We start from the raw sequence: 14,111 nt of genomic DNA, 5'->3' as shown, positions 1-14,111 counted from the left end.
GGCTTGTTTATTCTGCCTAGTTCAAGCTCGGTTTGGTCATTACCTCAAGACCCCTTGGTTGTGACCTTTTCCCATGACCCCTACGAATGATTTAGCTTACTCCCCTATAGACCTTTGGGAGAGATAATTGTTAACACATTTTCTCCTCCAACAATTATGAATAAACCTGTATTGTTTACAGATGTGAAACTTATTGTATACGGAGGAACTGCATCCAGATCATCATGTGATGAAGCATCCTCTAGAGCTCAGTAAGGATGAGGAACTAGCGGCAGATTTCAGAGATTATTGGATGTAAACATGCAGCCCATATTAATCACTCTCTTCCATTAGCAGTCGCTAGCAGCGTTAGCTCCTCGCTAAACGTGTGAGGAAGAGGCCACGCAGCACTGACCCATCAGGCCCATCTAATCACATCATTAATGTATCTAATCACATTATAAATGTATCTAATCACATCATAAATGTATCTAATCACATCATAAATGTATCTAATCACATTATAAATGTATCTAATCAGTTCATAAATGTATCTAATAACTTCATAAATGTATAATCAGTTTATAAATGTATCTAATCACATCATAACTATCTAATCAGTTCATAAATGTATCTAATCACATCATAAATGTATCTAATCACATCATAACTATCTAATCACATCATAACTAGGGCTGCAACTAACGATTATTTTGATAATCGATTAATCGGTTGATTATTTTATCGATTAATCGATTAATCGGATAAAAAAACAAAAACTTAAATTTTCAACCCTTTATTCAAAACAGGGCCCGTACGGTCATGGAAAACCTGGAAAAGTCATGGAATTTTTAAATGGCTATTAGCAGGCCTAGAAAAGTAATTGAAAAAAATAAAATCCCAAAATATTTGGAAAAGTAATGCAAATTTGTTTCATTCAAATTTTAATTTACACGGTATATATACGGTATGCTTTGGAATTCTCATTGTTAGTTTAAATACTACATCTTCTCACTTTGTCACGTATAGACAAGAGTCTTCACAAAATGTTTAATCATGGAAATTTGGTTTAAAGTCATGCAAAGGTCCTGGAGACCCACTGGTCAGCATGTGGATGAACCGTCACAAACAGACTGACAGCGGTATACTCTCCTGAGCAGTGGTCCCCAAACTACGGCCCGCCTCCACATTTGGTCCGGCCCCCTGAACAATATCAGAGACGCGTTCAGATTTATTATTTTTTTTACCTGGCCCGCTGCCGTTGAGATTGCAGTGAGACGCGGAAAAAATGTGAAGTGGTGCTCTTCGCAATAAAACATCTTTGATGGGACGTGTCGAGTCTCGGCCAATCAGCTTGCAGATGTCGACAGCGTTTGGGAAGTTAGGTTAGCTTGAATGTTAGTCCGCTACATCTGCTGCTGTCACGCTGCACGGTGTAGCGATGCTAATAAAGTACCCGCACGTTAAAAACGATGTGATTTAGCATATTTTTAGTATCGATACTAAATTAAAAGAGCGCCCGATCAGAGCTCACGCGCTGCTCCGCTCCGTTAAATGATGTCTGCACGCGCAACGCAGCGCACAGAGCGAGTGGTGTCGTGGCTTATCTCCGTTGCCTTTCTCCGTGGAAAAATATTTTGCGCTATCCGCCACAGAATAAATAACCAAGTTTTCTACGTTATCCTCTTGTGGAAATGCCACACACGTCGTGACATGTAGCGCCCTGGTGTCTGGGTTCATTACGTCACCCGGAGGCGCACTTATCTCCGTTTATGTCTCCGACGACGTGAATGACTTCCGCATCCAGCGCCACGTGAGCAGCAGCAGCCAATTAGATTCATCAACAGAGGAGCAGCTCAGCGCTGATTGGCTCTCACAACGCAGCGTTCCGCTCTGGTTTCTCCTGCGCCGCTCTGCGCTCAACTCAACTTTGTTTATACTCCGTGACTTATTGAGCGCCGTAATAATCGCGCGACACAACGAATCGATAATGGAATTCGTTGCCAACTATTTTAATAATCGATTTTTATCGATTTTATCGATTCGTTGTTGCAGCCCTAATCATAACTGTATCTAATCACATCATAAATGTATCTAATAACTTCATAAATGTATCTAATCACATCATAACTATCTAATCAGTTCATAAATGTATCTAATCACATAAATGTATCTAATCACATCATAACTGTATCTAATCACATCATAACTGTATCTAATCACATCATAAATGTATCTAATCACATCATAACTGTATCTAATCACATCATAACTGTATCTAATCACATCATAACTGTAATCACATCATAACTGTATATGACCTCATCATAAATGTATCTAATCACATCATAAATGTATCTAATCACATCATAACTGTATCTAATCACATCATAAATGTATCTGATCAGTTCATAAATGTATCTAATCACATCATAACTGTATCTAATCACATCATAACTGTATCTAATCACATCATAACTGTATATGACCTCATCACCTGAACGCATCCTCTCTCTCTTCCGGTTGCCAGCTTAGCAGCGAGCATGACTTCTCCCTCTCCTCCTGCTCAGTGTGTCTCATGTCTAGTTCTCCCTCTGCCTCCCTTCATGAGAACCATCCATGCAACAAGTGTAGTTCATGTGCAGGTTGGAGGCAGGTCTCAGTGGACTAGATGCACGGCTCCGCGCCATCGAAGCTCAGACAGCTACGCTAGTTAGCCCGCCCTCTCCCGTCGTCGGCGCGGAGCTAAGAGACGTAGCTTCTGCTAGCTGTTCCCCGGCAGCCGCCGAGCAGCGGACCGCTGGGTCACTGTTCACAGGAGGAGACAGGATCTCGCTGGGCGGCGACCTCGGCCGCTTCACCTTTCTAACCGGATGTCCCCGCTGAGGAACACTCTGGTTATCGGGAGCTCCACAGTCAGGAACGTGAGGTTAGCCAAGCCGCGGACCAGTCGTGTGGCTCCCGGGGGCCAGAGCCACGTGGAGTCCAGTTTAAAGCTGCTGGCTCAGGACAAGCGGAGATACAGTCAGATTGTGATCCACGCCGGTGGCAATGACTCCCGACTTCGCCGGTCGGAGGTCACGAACATGAATGTGGAATCTGTGTGTGCTTATGCCAAGACCTTGTGGGACGCCGTCGTTTCCTCTGGTCCCCGACCAAATGTCATCAATGATGAGATGTACAGCCGCATGTCGTCATCCAACCGCTGGCTGTCGAGGAGGTGCCCAGCGAACCATGTGGGCTACGTAGAGAACTGAAGACTTTCTGGGGGAACCTGATCTGATGAGGAGACGGCATCCATCCACTTTGGACGGAGCGCGTCTCCTTTCTGACAACATGACCACGTTGATCACCGTATCCACGACAACCCAGGGTTCTGTTGTGAAGGCTCTCTTCACCAGGGAAATAATTCTTCTGTCATCCACCACAGTCGTTCTCCGTGGTCGTCCAGGTCTTTTGCAGAGTGCCAAACAACCAACGAGCTTTTTAAGGCAAAGAAGTGTAATGTTCTGCAATGGCCAAGTCAATCACCTGACCTGAATCCAACGGAGCTGCATTCCACTTGCTGAGGACCAGACTGAAGGGCAAATGGCCCAAGAAGCAGCAGGAAGTGAAGACAGTGGCCGTAGAGGCCTCAGAGCGTCTCCAGGGATGAAACCAGGTCTGGTGACGTCTCTGGTTCCAGACTTCATGTCATTGACTGCAAAGGATTTGCAACCAAGTATTCAAATGGACAATTACATTGATGATTATGTTAGTTTGTCCAAGTACTTTTGATCCCTTAAAAAGGAGGGTCCATATATCAAATGTGTTGTAATTCCTACACCGTTCACCTGATGTGATGGAAAGACCCTCAAATTAAAGCTGAACGTCTCTTAAAGCACATCTTGATTGTTTCATTCAAAATCCATTGAGGTGGAGAAGAGACGACATGAGGACATGGTGTCAATGTCCAAATACTCATGGACCCGACTATATGTCTATATATATATATATATATATATATATTATATGTTTTGTTTGTTTTAGTTATTTATTTAGTATTATCTGTTGATAGTGTAAGAAGTTATAGTCATCCTGATCCACTCCCTTCCAGTAGGTGGCGGTAATGCACCAGACAGTTTCCCATCATGCACTGGGCCACGCAGTCGGTGGAGAAGCAACTGCAGCGCCTCCTCTCGCGAGATTCTCAGTGACCACGTGTTCATGACGCCAGTGCGTCGTAGATCCAACTGCGCATGCGTCGTTGGGAGATGGACCGCGAGGAGCCTCCGGTGTCTGTCCCCGTGTCTCCAGGAGAAATGATGAGACTGTTGGTGAAGCAGCGAGTCCACGCGGCCGTTGAAGAGTCTTTTGGGCTGTTGGACACATTGACAGCAGCTTATGAGGACACCGTGTCTCAGCTCAGAGAACAATGGCGACACACAGCAGGTCGGTGCTTCTTCTTCTCTGGTCCCGCGGGTTTAACTGGCGGCTTTTCAGCCCCACGGTCCGTTGTTGCCACTTGAGATGTGACGCGCCTCCACGGTGCTCCGGGAGGAGGGCGTGGACGCTGTGCGAGATGAACTGGTGTTTGAATGAAGTGGTTTTGGTACGCGTGCGCAGACGTGCCGTCGGAGTGGCCTCTCAGGACCCGGATGACTCGCTATGAAGTGCGCATGTCCATCGCTTAGCCTCCGCGTCACGTCCTTTTGATGTAGCGCTCATGTTTTACGGACTAAACACGGAGGACTTTGCTGTAAAATGCCACACCTGTTCGGGAGGCTGTAGTTCAGACGCCGAGGACCAAGTAGGTGGCCCTGCTGATGCCTGTTCAATATGCTACGAGCTTCAGTCAACACTTGACAACAGGCACGTGCACAGACATTTTGGGGGGCAGGTGCTCAAACAAAAAAAAAGGGCACCCATCGCCAAAATGATTTTTCCAAGTTAAGGAGTTGGTTGCTAGCAGCACTTGAAACACAGTGTCGTGAGAAGACATGAGAGTTGAACAAAATGACATGTTTTCTATTAACAATTACAATTTATTTTCATTTACAAAATAATAGGAGTCAAAAATGCCATATAATAAACAACGTACTAACCTCGACCGTTCGGTCATGCCGGGAAATATCAAACTTCTGTAAAAACGTTATAAGGCCTTAATCTGATATTTCCCAGCATGACATCACTCTTGGTTAGTAAGAAGCTTTTACAAGTGTTGTTTTTTCTTGCGTTTACTCTTTTCACCCTCTGCAATTACTCATACAAGATTGATCTTTGTAAAACTGGAACAGACAAAACAAAGAGAAACATACCACATAAAACAATGTGGCACATGGATAGCACGACACCGAGAGCTATTGTTAGCATAGTTTAGCTGCTCTGTTCTAACTGTGAATTATTGTGACATTTATAAAATGAATTAATAAATTCAACATACTATCGAAATTGTCTAAATGGCATTTATAAAACAGATCTCTCTCTCTCTCTATCTATCTCTATTTCTATCTATCTTTCTCTCTCTCTCTCAAACATGACGTCAGTAAACAGCTGGACTAGGCTTTGAAATCACAGATTTTGGGAATTTGTGTTTATTTTTTATTTTTAGGAAACGTCGGCCCGCTTGTGACGTAATATTTTCAGTTGTGGTTAATTTATCACCAAACAACGTCAGGGGACAAACACCGTCATGACTCATGACCTGTGTGTCTGATGCTGCGGGTCAGAGGAGAAGGAGGTGCAGCCGTTTGGTGGCGCGAGGAGCACTGCGCGGAGGAGGAGGTGGAGGAGGAGGGAGCGGCTGGGGCTCGTGAGCGCCGCGGAGCATGTCGGGGCGAAATTCTCACAAGAACTCCAATAAATGCCCCGACAGATATCCAAACACATTTGGGAGGACTTGATGACAGAGACTATTTTTTATTCTTTAATACTTATTAATGAAGAAAAAAAAGTGGGCTCCAGCAAAAAGGGCACTTTTCTCATCCAGGGCAAAAGGGCTGGTGCTTGAGCACCACTAGGGCTCTACCTGTGCACGTGCCTGCTTGACAACACGCTCTTGTTGTCGGTCTGGTGTTCATGTCATACGTTGTTATGTGACGTCATATATATATATGAGTTGACCCAGTGATTCAACTCGGGGGACGGGGACGCCGCTCGGTGCGTGAGGATCCCCTCGTTGACCTCTGACCTCTGCGGCTCGCCGGGCATTGTCTCCGCATGTGCGGCGATTGAAACGTCTCTGATAGTTCACGCAGATTATAGGTCATCGGATATGGATCGCCGATCAGATCGGTGCATCCTAATATATATATATGTATATGTGTATATATATATTAGTGCTGTGAGAAATAACGCATTAACTCGGTTAATTAAATTACAGGTTTAACTAGGTTTTTTTTTTTTTAACGCATTTAACGCATGCGCAGAATGAGCTTCCAATCCGTCTGTTGTTGGTCGTCTCTCCAACAGCGTGTCATTCTGTCTCTACGTGCGCGCACTGGTGAGCAATGCAGGGCTCTCGCATTGAGCGTGAGACTCACACATTATAAATACTGAACAACATGAAGCAGCACTCACTTCAACCTTAGTGACCACTGCAGGGTTTTTCCTGCATAGAGAACATTTGGGCGCGCGCCTACGCCGTTTTCCCAAGCGCCTATGACAAATCCCGAGCGCCTAAGGCAAAAAAAAGTCTGCGATGAAAAAAAAAAACTTCATCACGTGCATGTCAGCGAATATGTTCTCAATAGTATGTTTCAAGTCGGCTACAGCTGAACCCTCGTTCTGTTTTGATCAATAGTAATCGAGTTAATAAGCGTGTCTTCTTGTCTGATCAATACGCAACTGTGAGGTGAATGGACAGAGCGGCCAGCTGCTGATCACTCAACAGCCCGACGTGCACGAATACACATGGACTATATAGGGATGCACCGATCTGATCGGCGTCGATCCATATCGGCTGATATTCCCATTATCGGTTTTGATCGGCGTTCTCAAAACGGCCGATCAGATGACATAAAATCTGCGAGAACTATCAGAGACGTTTCAATCGCCGCGCACCGCAACGGAGACGATGCGCCCGGCGAGGGCCGCAGAGTGAGAGGTCAGAGGTCAGAGGGGATCCTCACCACCGAGCGGCGTCCCCGTCCCCCGAGTTGAATCTCTGGGTCGACTCTCACATGTCTGAGGCTCTGAGCCCCTAGAGATGCTCACGCTAAACACATTCCATCGGGAGCGCGCGAGGGTTTTGATAAAGTTAGCGGAAGGATTTAAGTGACAACATCCGGTTTTGCAAAGTTAGCGGAAAGAACCACGTGAAACAACATCCGTTTTTCAAAATAAGATGTCGACAAACCATACACTAGCATATAAAAGTAAACAATGAACTGATTTTGTATCTTTATAGATCGTTTCTGAGATTTAGCTTAAATTATGCTCACATTAAAACATTTTTACTGTACCAAGGAAGAGTTGATAAAAATAAGTCAGACTTTTGTATGTTAAACAAAGTCCTGTAAATGGATTTCCCCAAGAGCTCCAGGAAATGAATAATGCAGATGTGTTCCATACACATCTGAAATCCCCTACAATAGCAATCAAACAATTTTAATGTCTCAATTAGGCCATTTTTCAAAGTAAAAGTCCTAAATGTTTAAAGAAATCTGTAATTTCTTTCATGTTTGAGTTGCTTTATATATGTATTTCCTCATAGTCCTAGGCAATAATGCTACACAATAAATAGAATGCTTCAATCAACACCGTGATCGGTATTATCGGATCGGCAGATACTGATATCAGTGATCGGCACCAAAAAACCTGATCGGTGCATCTCTAATTGTCAATCTATTAGACTATCTATTTGAGCAAAATGATTTCCTCAAGCATTGCCTCCATTATTTATGGGAAACAAAGCAAAAAAAATACATAGATGTCTGCTAATTATGGTGATATAGTAATAGAGACCGCGCGCGCTTTGCGCGCAAACATTTTTTTTGGGGAGCACCGAAGACCCATTTTGACCGAGGAAAAACCCTGCACTGACATAGACCTGATGGAGGAATTCATAATAGGGGAACTGGGGATGTTTGTTAATACAAAGTCAAGTGGTCACACACGCACGCGCGTCTGGATGTCCGCCGGGCGCGTGAATGACAGGACGCGAAAAATGCGCCTCATTCGGGCTGATTTTTTAAACTCGGGCGGTAAAAGTAGGTGAGACTGTTTAAATGCTCCGCGTGACGTCACTGACGTCATCCCGTTGAATCAGAACCTACGGAGGGTATCGATCGTCTGGGAGCGGCCGTCATCCAGACGCAGCTCCTGGAGAAGCTGCGTGCGGCTACGGATAATGAATGAATGAATGATCTTTATTAGAATTTAGATGCAATCCCAAGGTGCTAAGTTAAAGTCCATGAAGAGCAGCCGTGCTCCCGTCCCCCCTCCAGGTGAGACAGGTGAGACAGGGCAGAGTGGTGCGTCGTCCGTGGACCTATTTGCTCTGTATGCAAACTGGTGGCGGTCAGGCAGGCGGAAGGGATGAGATGATGGATGAGATGAACCCAACTCGAACAGCTTCTCATGGGGGATGGGGGGAGTGCAGTGCCACTGTGGTCGTTTAAGCAGCTGATGGTTTTTTTTTTTGCACCGGGGATGATGTGGAGTTTTCAGGCAGGATGGGACGGTGGCTATTAACCCAGACTCGAGGGCTTGATGGTCAGCGAATATGTTCTCAATAGTATGTTTCAAGGAGGCTACAGCCGAACCCTCGTTCTGTTTTGATCAATAGTAATCGAGTTAATAAGCGTGTCTTCTTGTCTGATCAATACGCAACTGTGAGGTGAATGGACAGAGCGGCCAGCTGCTGGTCACTCAACAGCCCGACGTGCACGAATACACCTGGACTATTTTCAATAGGGATGCACCGATCTGATCGGCGCCGATCCATATCGGCTGATATTCCCATTATCGGTTTTGATCGGCGTTCTCAAAACGGCCGATCAGATGACATAAAATCTGCGAGAACTATCAGACGTTTCAATCGTAGCGCACCCCAACGGAGACGAGATGGATAGATAGATGGATACTTTATTAATCCCGAGGGAAATTTAGGTCATCCAATAGTTTATACACTTAACTTAATTCACAAACATACATACACAAATCACAGTAGAATCACAGTATTAAAAAAAAGAACAAAAAAACAATACACATAGGGAGAACATGTTCACAGGGAGTAGGGTATATACAGATATTACTGTGTGCAATGGGCTAGTATCGCCAGTAAAAAAGTAAAAAGAGTAAAAGATGGACAGTGGGATGGAAAAAATAAAGAGCTGAGAAGAGGAGGGGAGACCGAGGTAGACTCATGCAGAGAAGTCCATCTCCCTCCCCCTCCCCCTCTGCGTGGCGTTGTATTGCCCTGGGGACAAAGGCCTTCCTCAGCCTGTCAGAGGAGCATGACAGTGACAGGAGTCGGCCACTGAAGATGCTCCTCTGTCCGTTAAGAGGACGGTGTCGTGGGTGGTGGTCATTGTCCAGGATGGTCAGCAGCCGACTCAATGTCCTTTTCTCCGCCACCGATGTTAGGCAGTCCAGTTCCAGTCCAACAGCTCCTGCCCTCCTCACCAGCCTGTCGAGTCGCCCTGCATCCCTCTTCTTCACGCTGCCTCCCCAGCACACCACAGCATAGAAAAGGACGCTGGCAACAACAGACTGGTAGAACATGCGCAGGAGTTTGCTGCAGACACTGAAAGACCTCAGCCTCCTCAGGAAGTAGAGCCGGCTCTGACCCTTCTTATAGATGGCATCTATGTTGGCTGACCAGTCCAGTTTACTATCCAGATGAACTCCTAAGTACTTGTAGGTCTTGACCACCTCCACACTGACCCCGCCGATGGAGAATGGTAGCAGAGGAGGCCGAGACCTCCTAAAGTCCACCACCATCTCCTTGGTCTTGGTGGCGTTCAGCTGCAGGTGGTTCTGCCTACACCACTGCACAAAGGTGTCCACCAGGCTCCTGTCCATCCCTGATACATCCCACAACAGCAGAGTTATCAGAGAACTTGTGGATGTGGCACGACTCCGTGTTGTAGGTGAAGTCTGATGTGTTCAGGGTGAACAGGACAGGTGAGAGCACGGTCCCCTGTGGAGCGCCGGTGCTGCACAACACAGTCTCAGATACGCAGTCTTTCAGCCTGACAAACTGAGGTCTCTCCGTCAGGTCGTCAGTGATCCAGGATACCAGGTGGGCGTTCACACCCATCTGCACGAGCTTGTCACTCAGTCGGAGGGGCTGGATGGTGTTGAAGGCACTGGAGAAATCAAAGAACATGATTCTCACAGCACCTCTCCCCTTGTCCAGATGAGTGAGCCCTGTGCAGCAGGTAGACGATGGCATCTCCACGCCCACCTGCTCCTGGGAGGCAAACTGCAGCGGGTCACGTGATGGCGTGCCTGAGATCTGAGGTTGCGAAGCAGCAGTCGCTCCATGGACTTAGATATGTGTGATATAAGAGCGACTGGCCTGAAGTCATTCAGCTCACTGGGATGGGATGAGGCAGGAGGTCTTCCACAGAGCAGCACCTCCCCCAGTTGGAGGCTCCGGTTGGAGAGATGCTGCAGAGGCTCCCCCAGTTCCACCGTGCATGCCTTGAGGAGTCTTGGACAGACTCCACGGGGCGCAGCCTCCTCAGCTCTCCTGTGACCTGATCTGCCGTGATGGTGGGGGGGAGGGGGGGCTCTGTGTGGTCGCCTGGGGGAGGAATGCAGCCGTGGAGAGTGGCAGAGGACTGGAAGCTGGAGGGAGTGGGGCCACACTGGCTGTGGTCAGAGCAGGGGGGAGGGGTGGGGTGGCTGTGGCATGCAGTGAGCAGTTAGCAGCTGATGGGGCTGATGGGGGGGATGCAGGAACAGGTGTTAGACAGTCATTAACACCTGGAGTCGTGTTGTCAAACCTGTTGAACTGGTTTGCCCTCACCACATCCCCCTCCACAGTGCCGCTGCTCTTCTTGCAGCCTGTGATGGTTTTCATGCCGTCCCACACCTCCCTCATATTGTTCTCCTGCAGCTTCTGCTCCACCTTCCCTCTGTACGAGTCCTTTGCCTCTCTCAGCATGGTCTTCACATGGTCTTCAGCTCTCCCTGTACGCGCTTCCGCTCTGCCTGGTCCCCCTCTTTGAATGCCCTCTTTTTCATGTTGAGGAGATGTTTAACATTAGAGGTAATCCAGGGCTTGTTGTTCGGGAAGCAGCGCACTGTTTTAGTGGGAGCAACAATGTCCATACAGAAGTTCAGGTAGTCAGTAGTGCAGTGTGACCCCTTCAATGTCCATACAGAAGTTCAGGTAGTCAGTAGTGCAGTGTGACCCCTTCAATGTCCATACAGAAGTTCAGCTAGTCAGTAGTGCAGTGTGTGACCCCTTCAATGGCCTCTCCACAGAGTCCTGCAGCACCCTCCAGTCAGTCGACTCAAAGCAGTCCCTGAGGGCATCCTCTGCCCTAGGAGTCCATTTCCTGAAGGAGCGCGTGGTGGTTGGTTGCCTGCGCACTTTTGGTGTGTATTTGGGTTGTAGGAAATACAGATTGTGATCGGATTTCCCGAGGGGAGGAAGTGGTGTGGCTTTGTATGCATCCCTCACGTTAGCATACATTAGGTCAATTGTCCTGTTCTTTCTTGTTGGGCGAGACACAAACTGGTGAAAAGCAGCAGAGTTGAGTCCAGGGTTACATGATTAAAGTCCCCCGAGATCGCAATGAAGGCCTCAGGATGTTGAGTTTGGAGCCCAGCGATAACGGAGTAGATGATGTCACACGCGACTTCAACCGCAGCTCGTGGAGGGATGTCAACACAAACAACAATGGCGTGCGAGCATTCCCTGGGCATGTAATACGGACGGAGGTTAACGGCTAACACTTCGATGTCTGGGCAACAAATGGTCTCTTTCACAGTCACATGCCCTGGGTTGCACCACCTAATGTTGACAAAGTGCAAGCCCCCCACCTTTCCGTTTGCCACTTAGCTTAGGGTCTCTGTCCGCTCTCACCGCAGTAAAGCCGGGTCGCTCCACGTTGAGGTCCGGGATGTTGCTGGTTAACCAGGTTTCCGTGAGGCACAGTAAGCTGCACTCTGCAGGGCTCCAGACTGCGACCAAATGGTCGCATTTTGCGCCTAAAATTAGACACAGTGCGAGTAAATTTTTCATCAACTCGCGCATGCGCGACCAGTAAATTAGCAGATTTTTTTTTTTTGTTATTAAATATTTTTGTTGCTGACAAACTTGTTCTACACTTCAGCCCACTATAGTTAGCGGTAATGCCTGAATGACTGGTTTGCTAACCGACATTAACTCCAGAAGAAGAAGAAAGGAGACGAAAACCGAAGAAGAAGGCTGGCCTGTGTGTGTGTGTGTGTGTGTGGGGGGGGGGGGCTAATGTGTGAAAAGAGGCGCACCGCAACGGAGACAATGCGACCGGCGTTGGCCGCAGAGTGAGAGGTCCAGAGGATCCTCACCACCGGCGCGTCCCCGTCCCCCGAGTTGAATCTCTGGGTCGACTCAGCCGACTCTCACATGTCTGCCCCTACAGACTGATGTTCACGCTAAACACATTCCATCAGGAGCTAAGAGGGTTTTGAGAAAGTTAGCGGAAGGATTTAAGTGACAACATCCGGTTTTGCAAAGTTAGCGTAAAGAACCACGTGAAACAACATCCGTTTTTGAAAATAAGATGTCGACAAATCATACACGAACATATAAAAGTAAACAATGAACTGATTTTGTATCTTTAGAGATCGTTTCTGAGATTTAGCTTAAATTATGCTAACATTAAAACATTTTTACTGACCCAAGGAAGAGTTTATAAAAATTAGTCAGACTTGTGTATGTTAAGAAAAGTCCTGTATATAGATTTCCCCAAGAGTTCCAGGAAATGAATGATGCAGATGTGTTCCATACATATCTGAAATCCCCTACAATAGCAATCAAACAATTGTAATGTATCAATTAGGACATTTTTCAAAGTAAAAGTCCTAAATGTTTAAAGAAATCTGTAATTTCTTTAATGTTTGAGTTGCTTTATATATGTATTTCCTCATAGTCCTCATAGCAATAATGCTACACAATCAATAGAATGCTTCAATCGACACCGTGATCGGTGATCGGTATTATCTGTGATCGGCAGATACTGATTTCAGTGATCGGTGATCGGCACCAAAAACCTGATCGGTGCATCTCTAGAAACCAACAAATGTTTTGATTGGCCACATCGAAGTGCAACATGCACATGCTCAAGGTATGTTTTTTCTTAAAATATGTTTAAACTCAATACAGTAACTTCTGAAGAGTTCTCTGTTGTGAATGTTTTGCAGTTCATGAAGGCAAAAAGGCATAAGATTGTATATTGTCAAATTATGTATCAGTAATACAGTAGAAATGATGGGAAAACTTTGCAAGTCGATTAATACTGTGCGCAGGGTTTTTCCTGCATAGAGAAAATTTGGGCGAGCCGAGAAGAGTTGTTAACGGGGGGAGGGAGTGCTAGTGAGGAGTGTGCTTACCCGTGTGCGCGGATGTGTGCGCGCATCACGGCATAGCGGCCAGCTGCTGATCACTCACTCAATATTTCGACTGCATGAACAGATGGTGCGCGCACAGCGCGGCAAAAATGTTGACCCAGGAAAACCCTGTGTGCGCCCCTACATTTTCTGCTTGCGCCCCTAACATTTTAAGTTAGGGGCCACTGTGCTCCTAGTTAAAAAAGTTAGTCTGGAGCCCTGCTCTGTACAACTTCACGTTCATCACCAAGGCTGCCAGCTCATCTGTCCTGTTAGCCAACGAGTTTACATTCCCCATCACAAGCGAAGGAATAGCTGGTTTAAACTTCCACCGCTTCTGCAGGCGCCTCGCCTTCACCGACAGCTCTGCTTCCACGGTAGCGTCTCACCAGCTCCTCCGGTATGGGGTGAACTTTGCCGGCATGATTTCTTGTCCGCAGTGCGAACAGCTGATCCCTCGTGTAAACAAAGTCGTGACTGCCCTGTTGCAGTCGATTCGTAAGTGTATCCATAGGATATAAAGATATATACACAGTGCCTATGAAAAGCAACATGTAGACAAGGACAAACAAACTTAAAAAAGCAAAAAAGACTCAACAACG

This window comes from Pseudoliparis swirei, chromosome 6 (genome assembly GCF_029220125.1).
Source record: "Pseudoliparis swirei isolate HS2019 ecotype Mariana Trench chromosome 6, NWPU_hadal_v1, whole genome shotgun sequence".
Lineage (NCBI taxonomy): Eukaryota > Metazoa > Chordata > Actinopteri > Perciformes > Liparidae > Pseudoliparis > Pseudoliparis swirei.
This window is presented reverse-complemented; position numbering follows the sequence as displayed.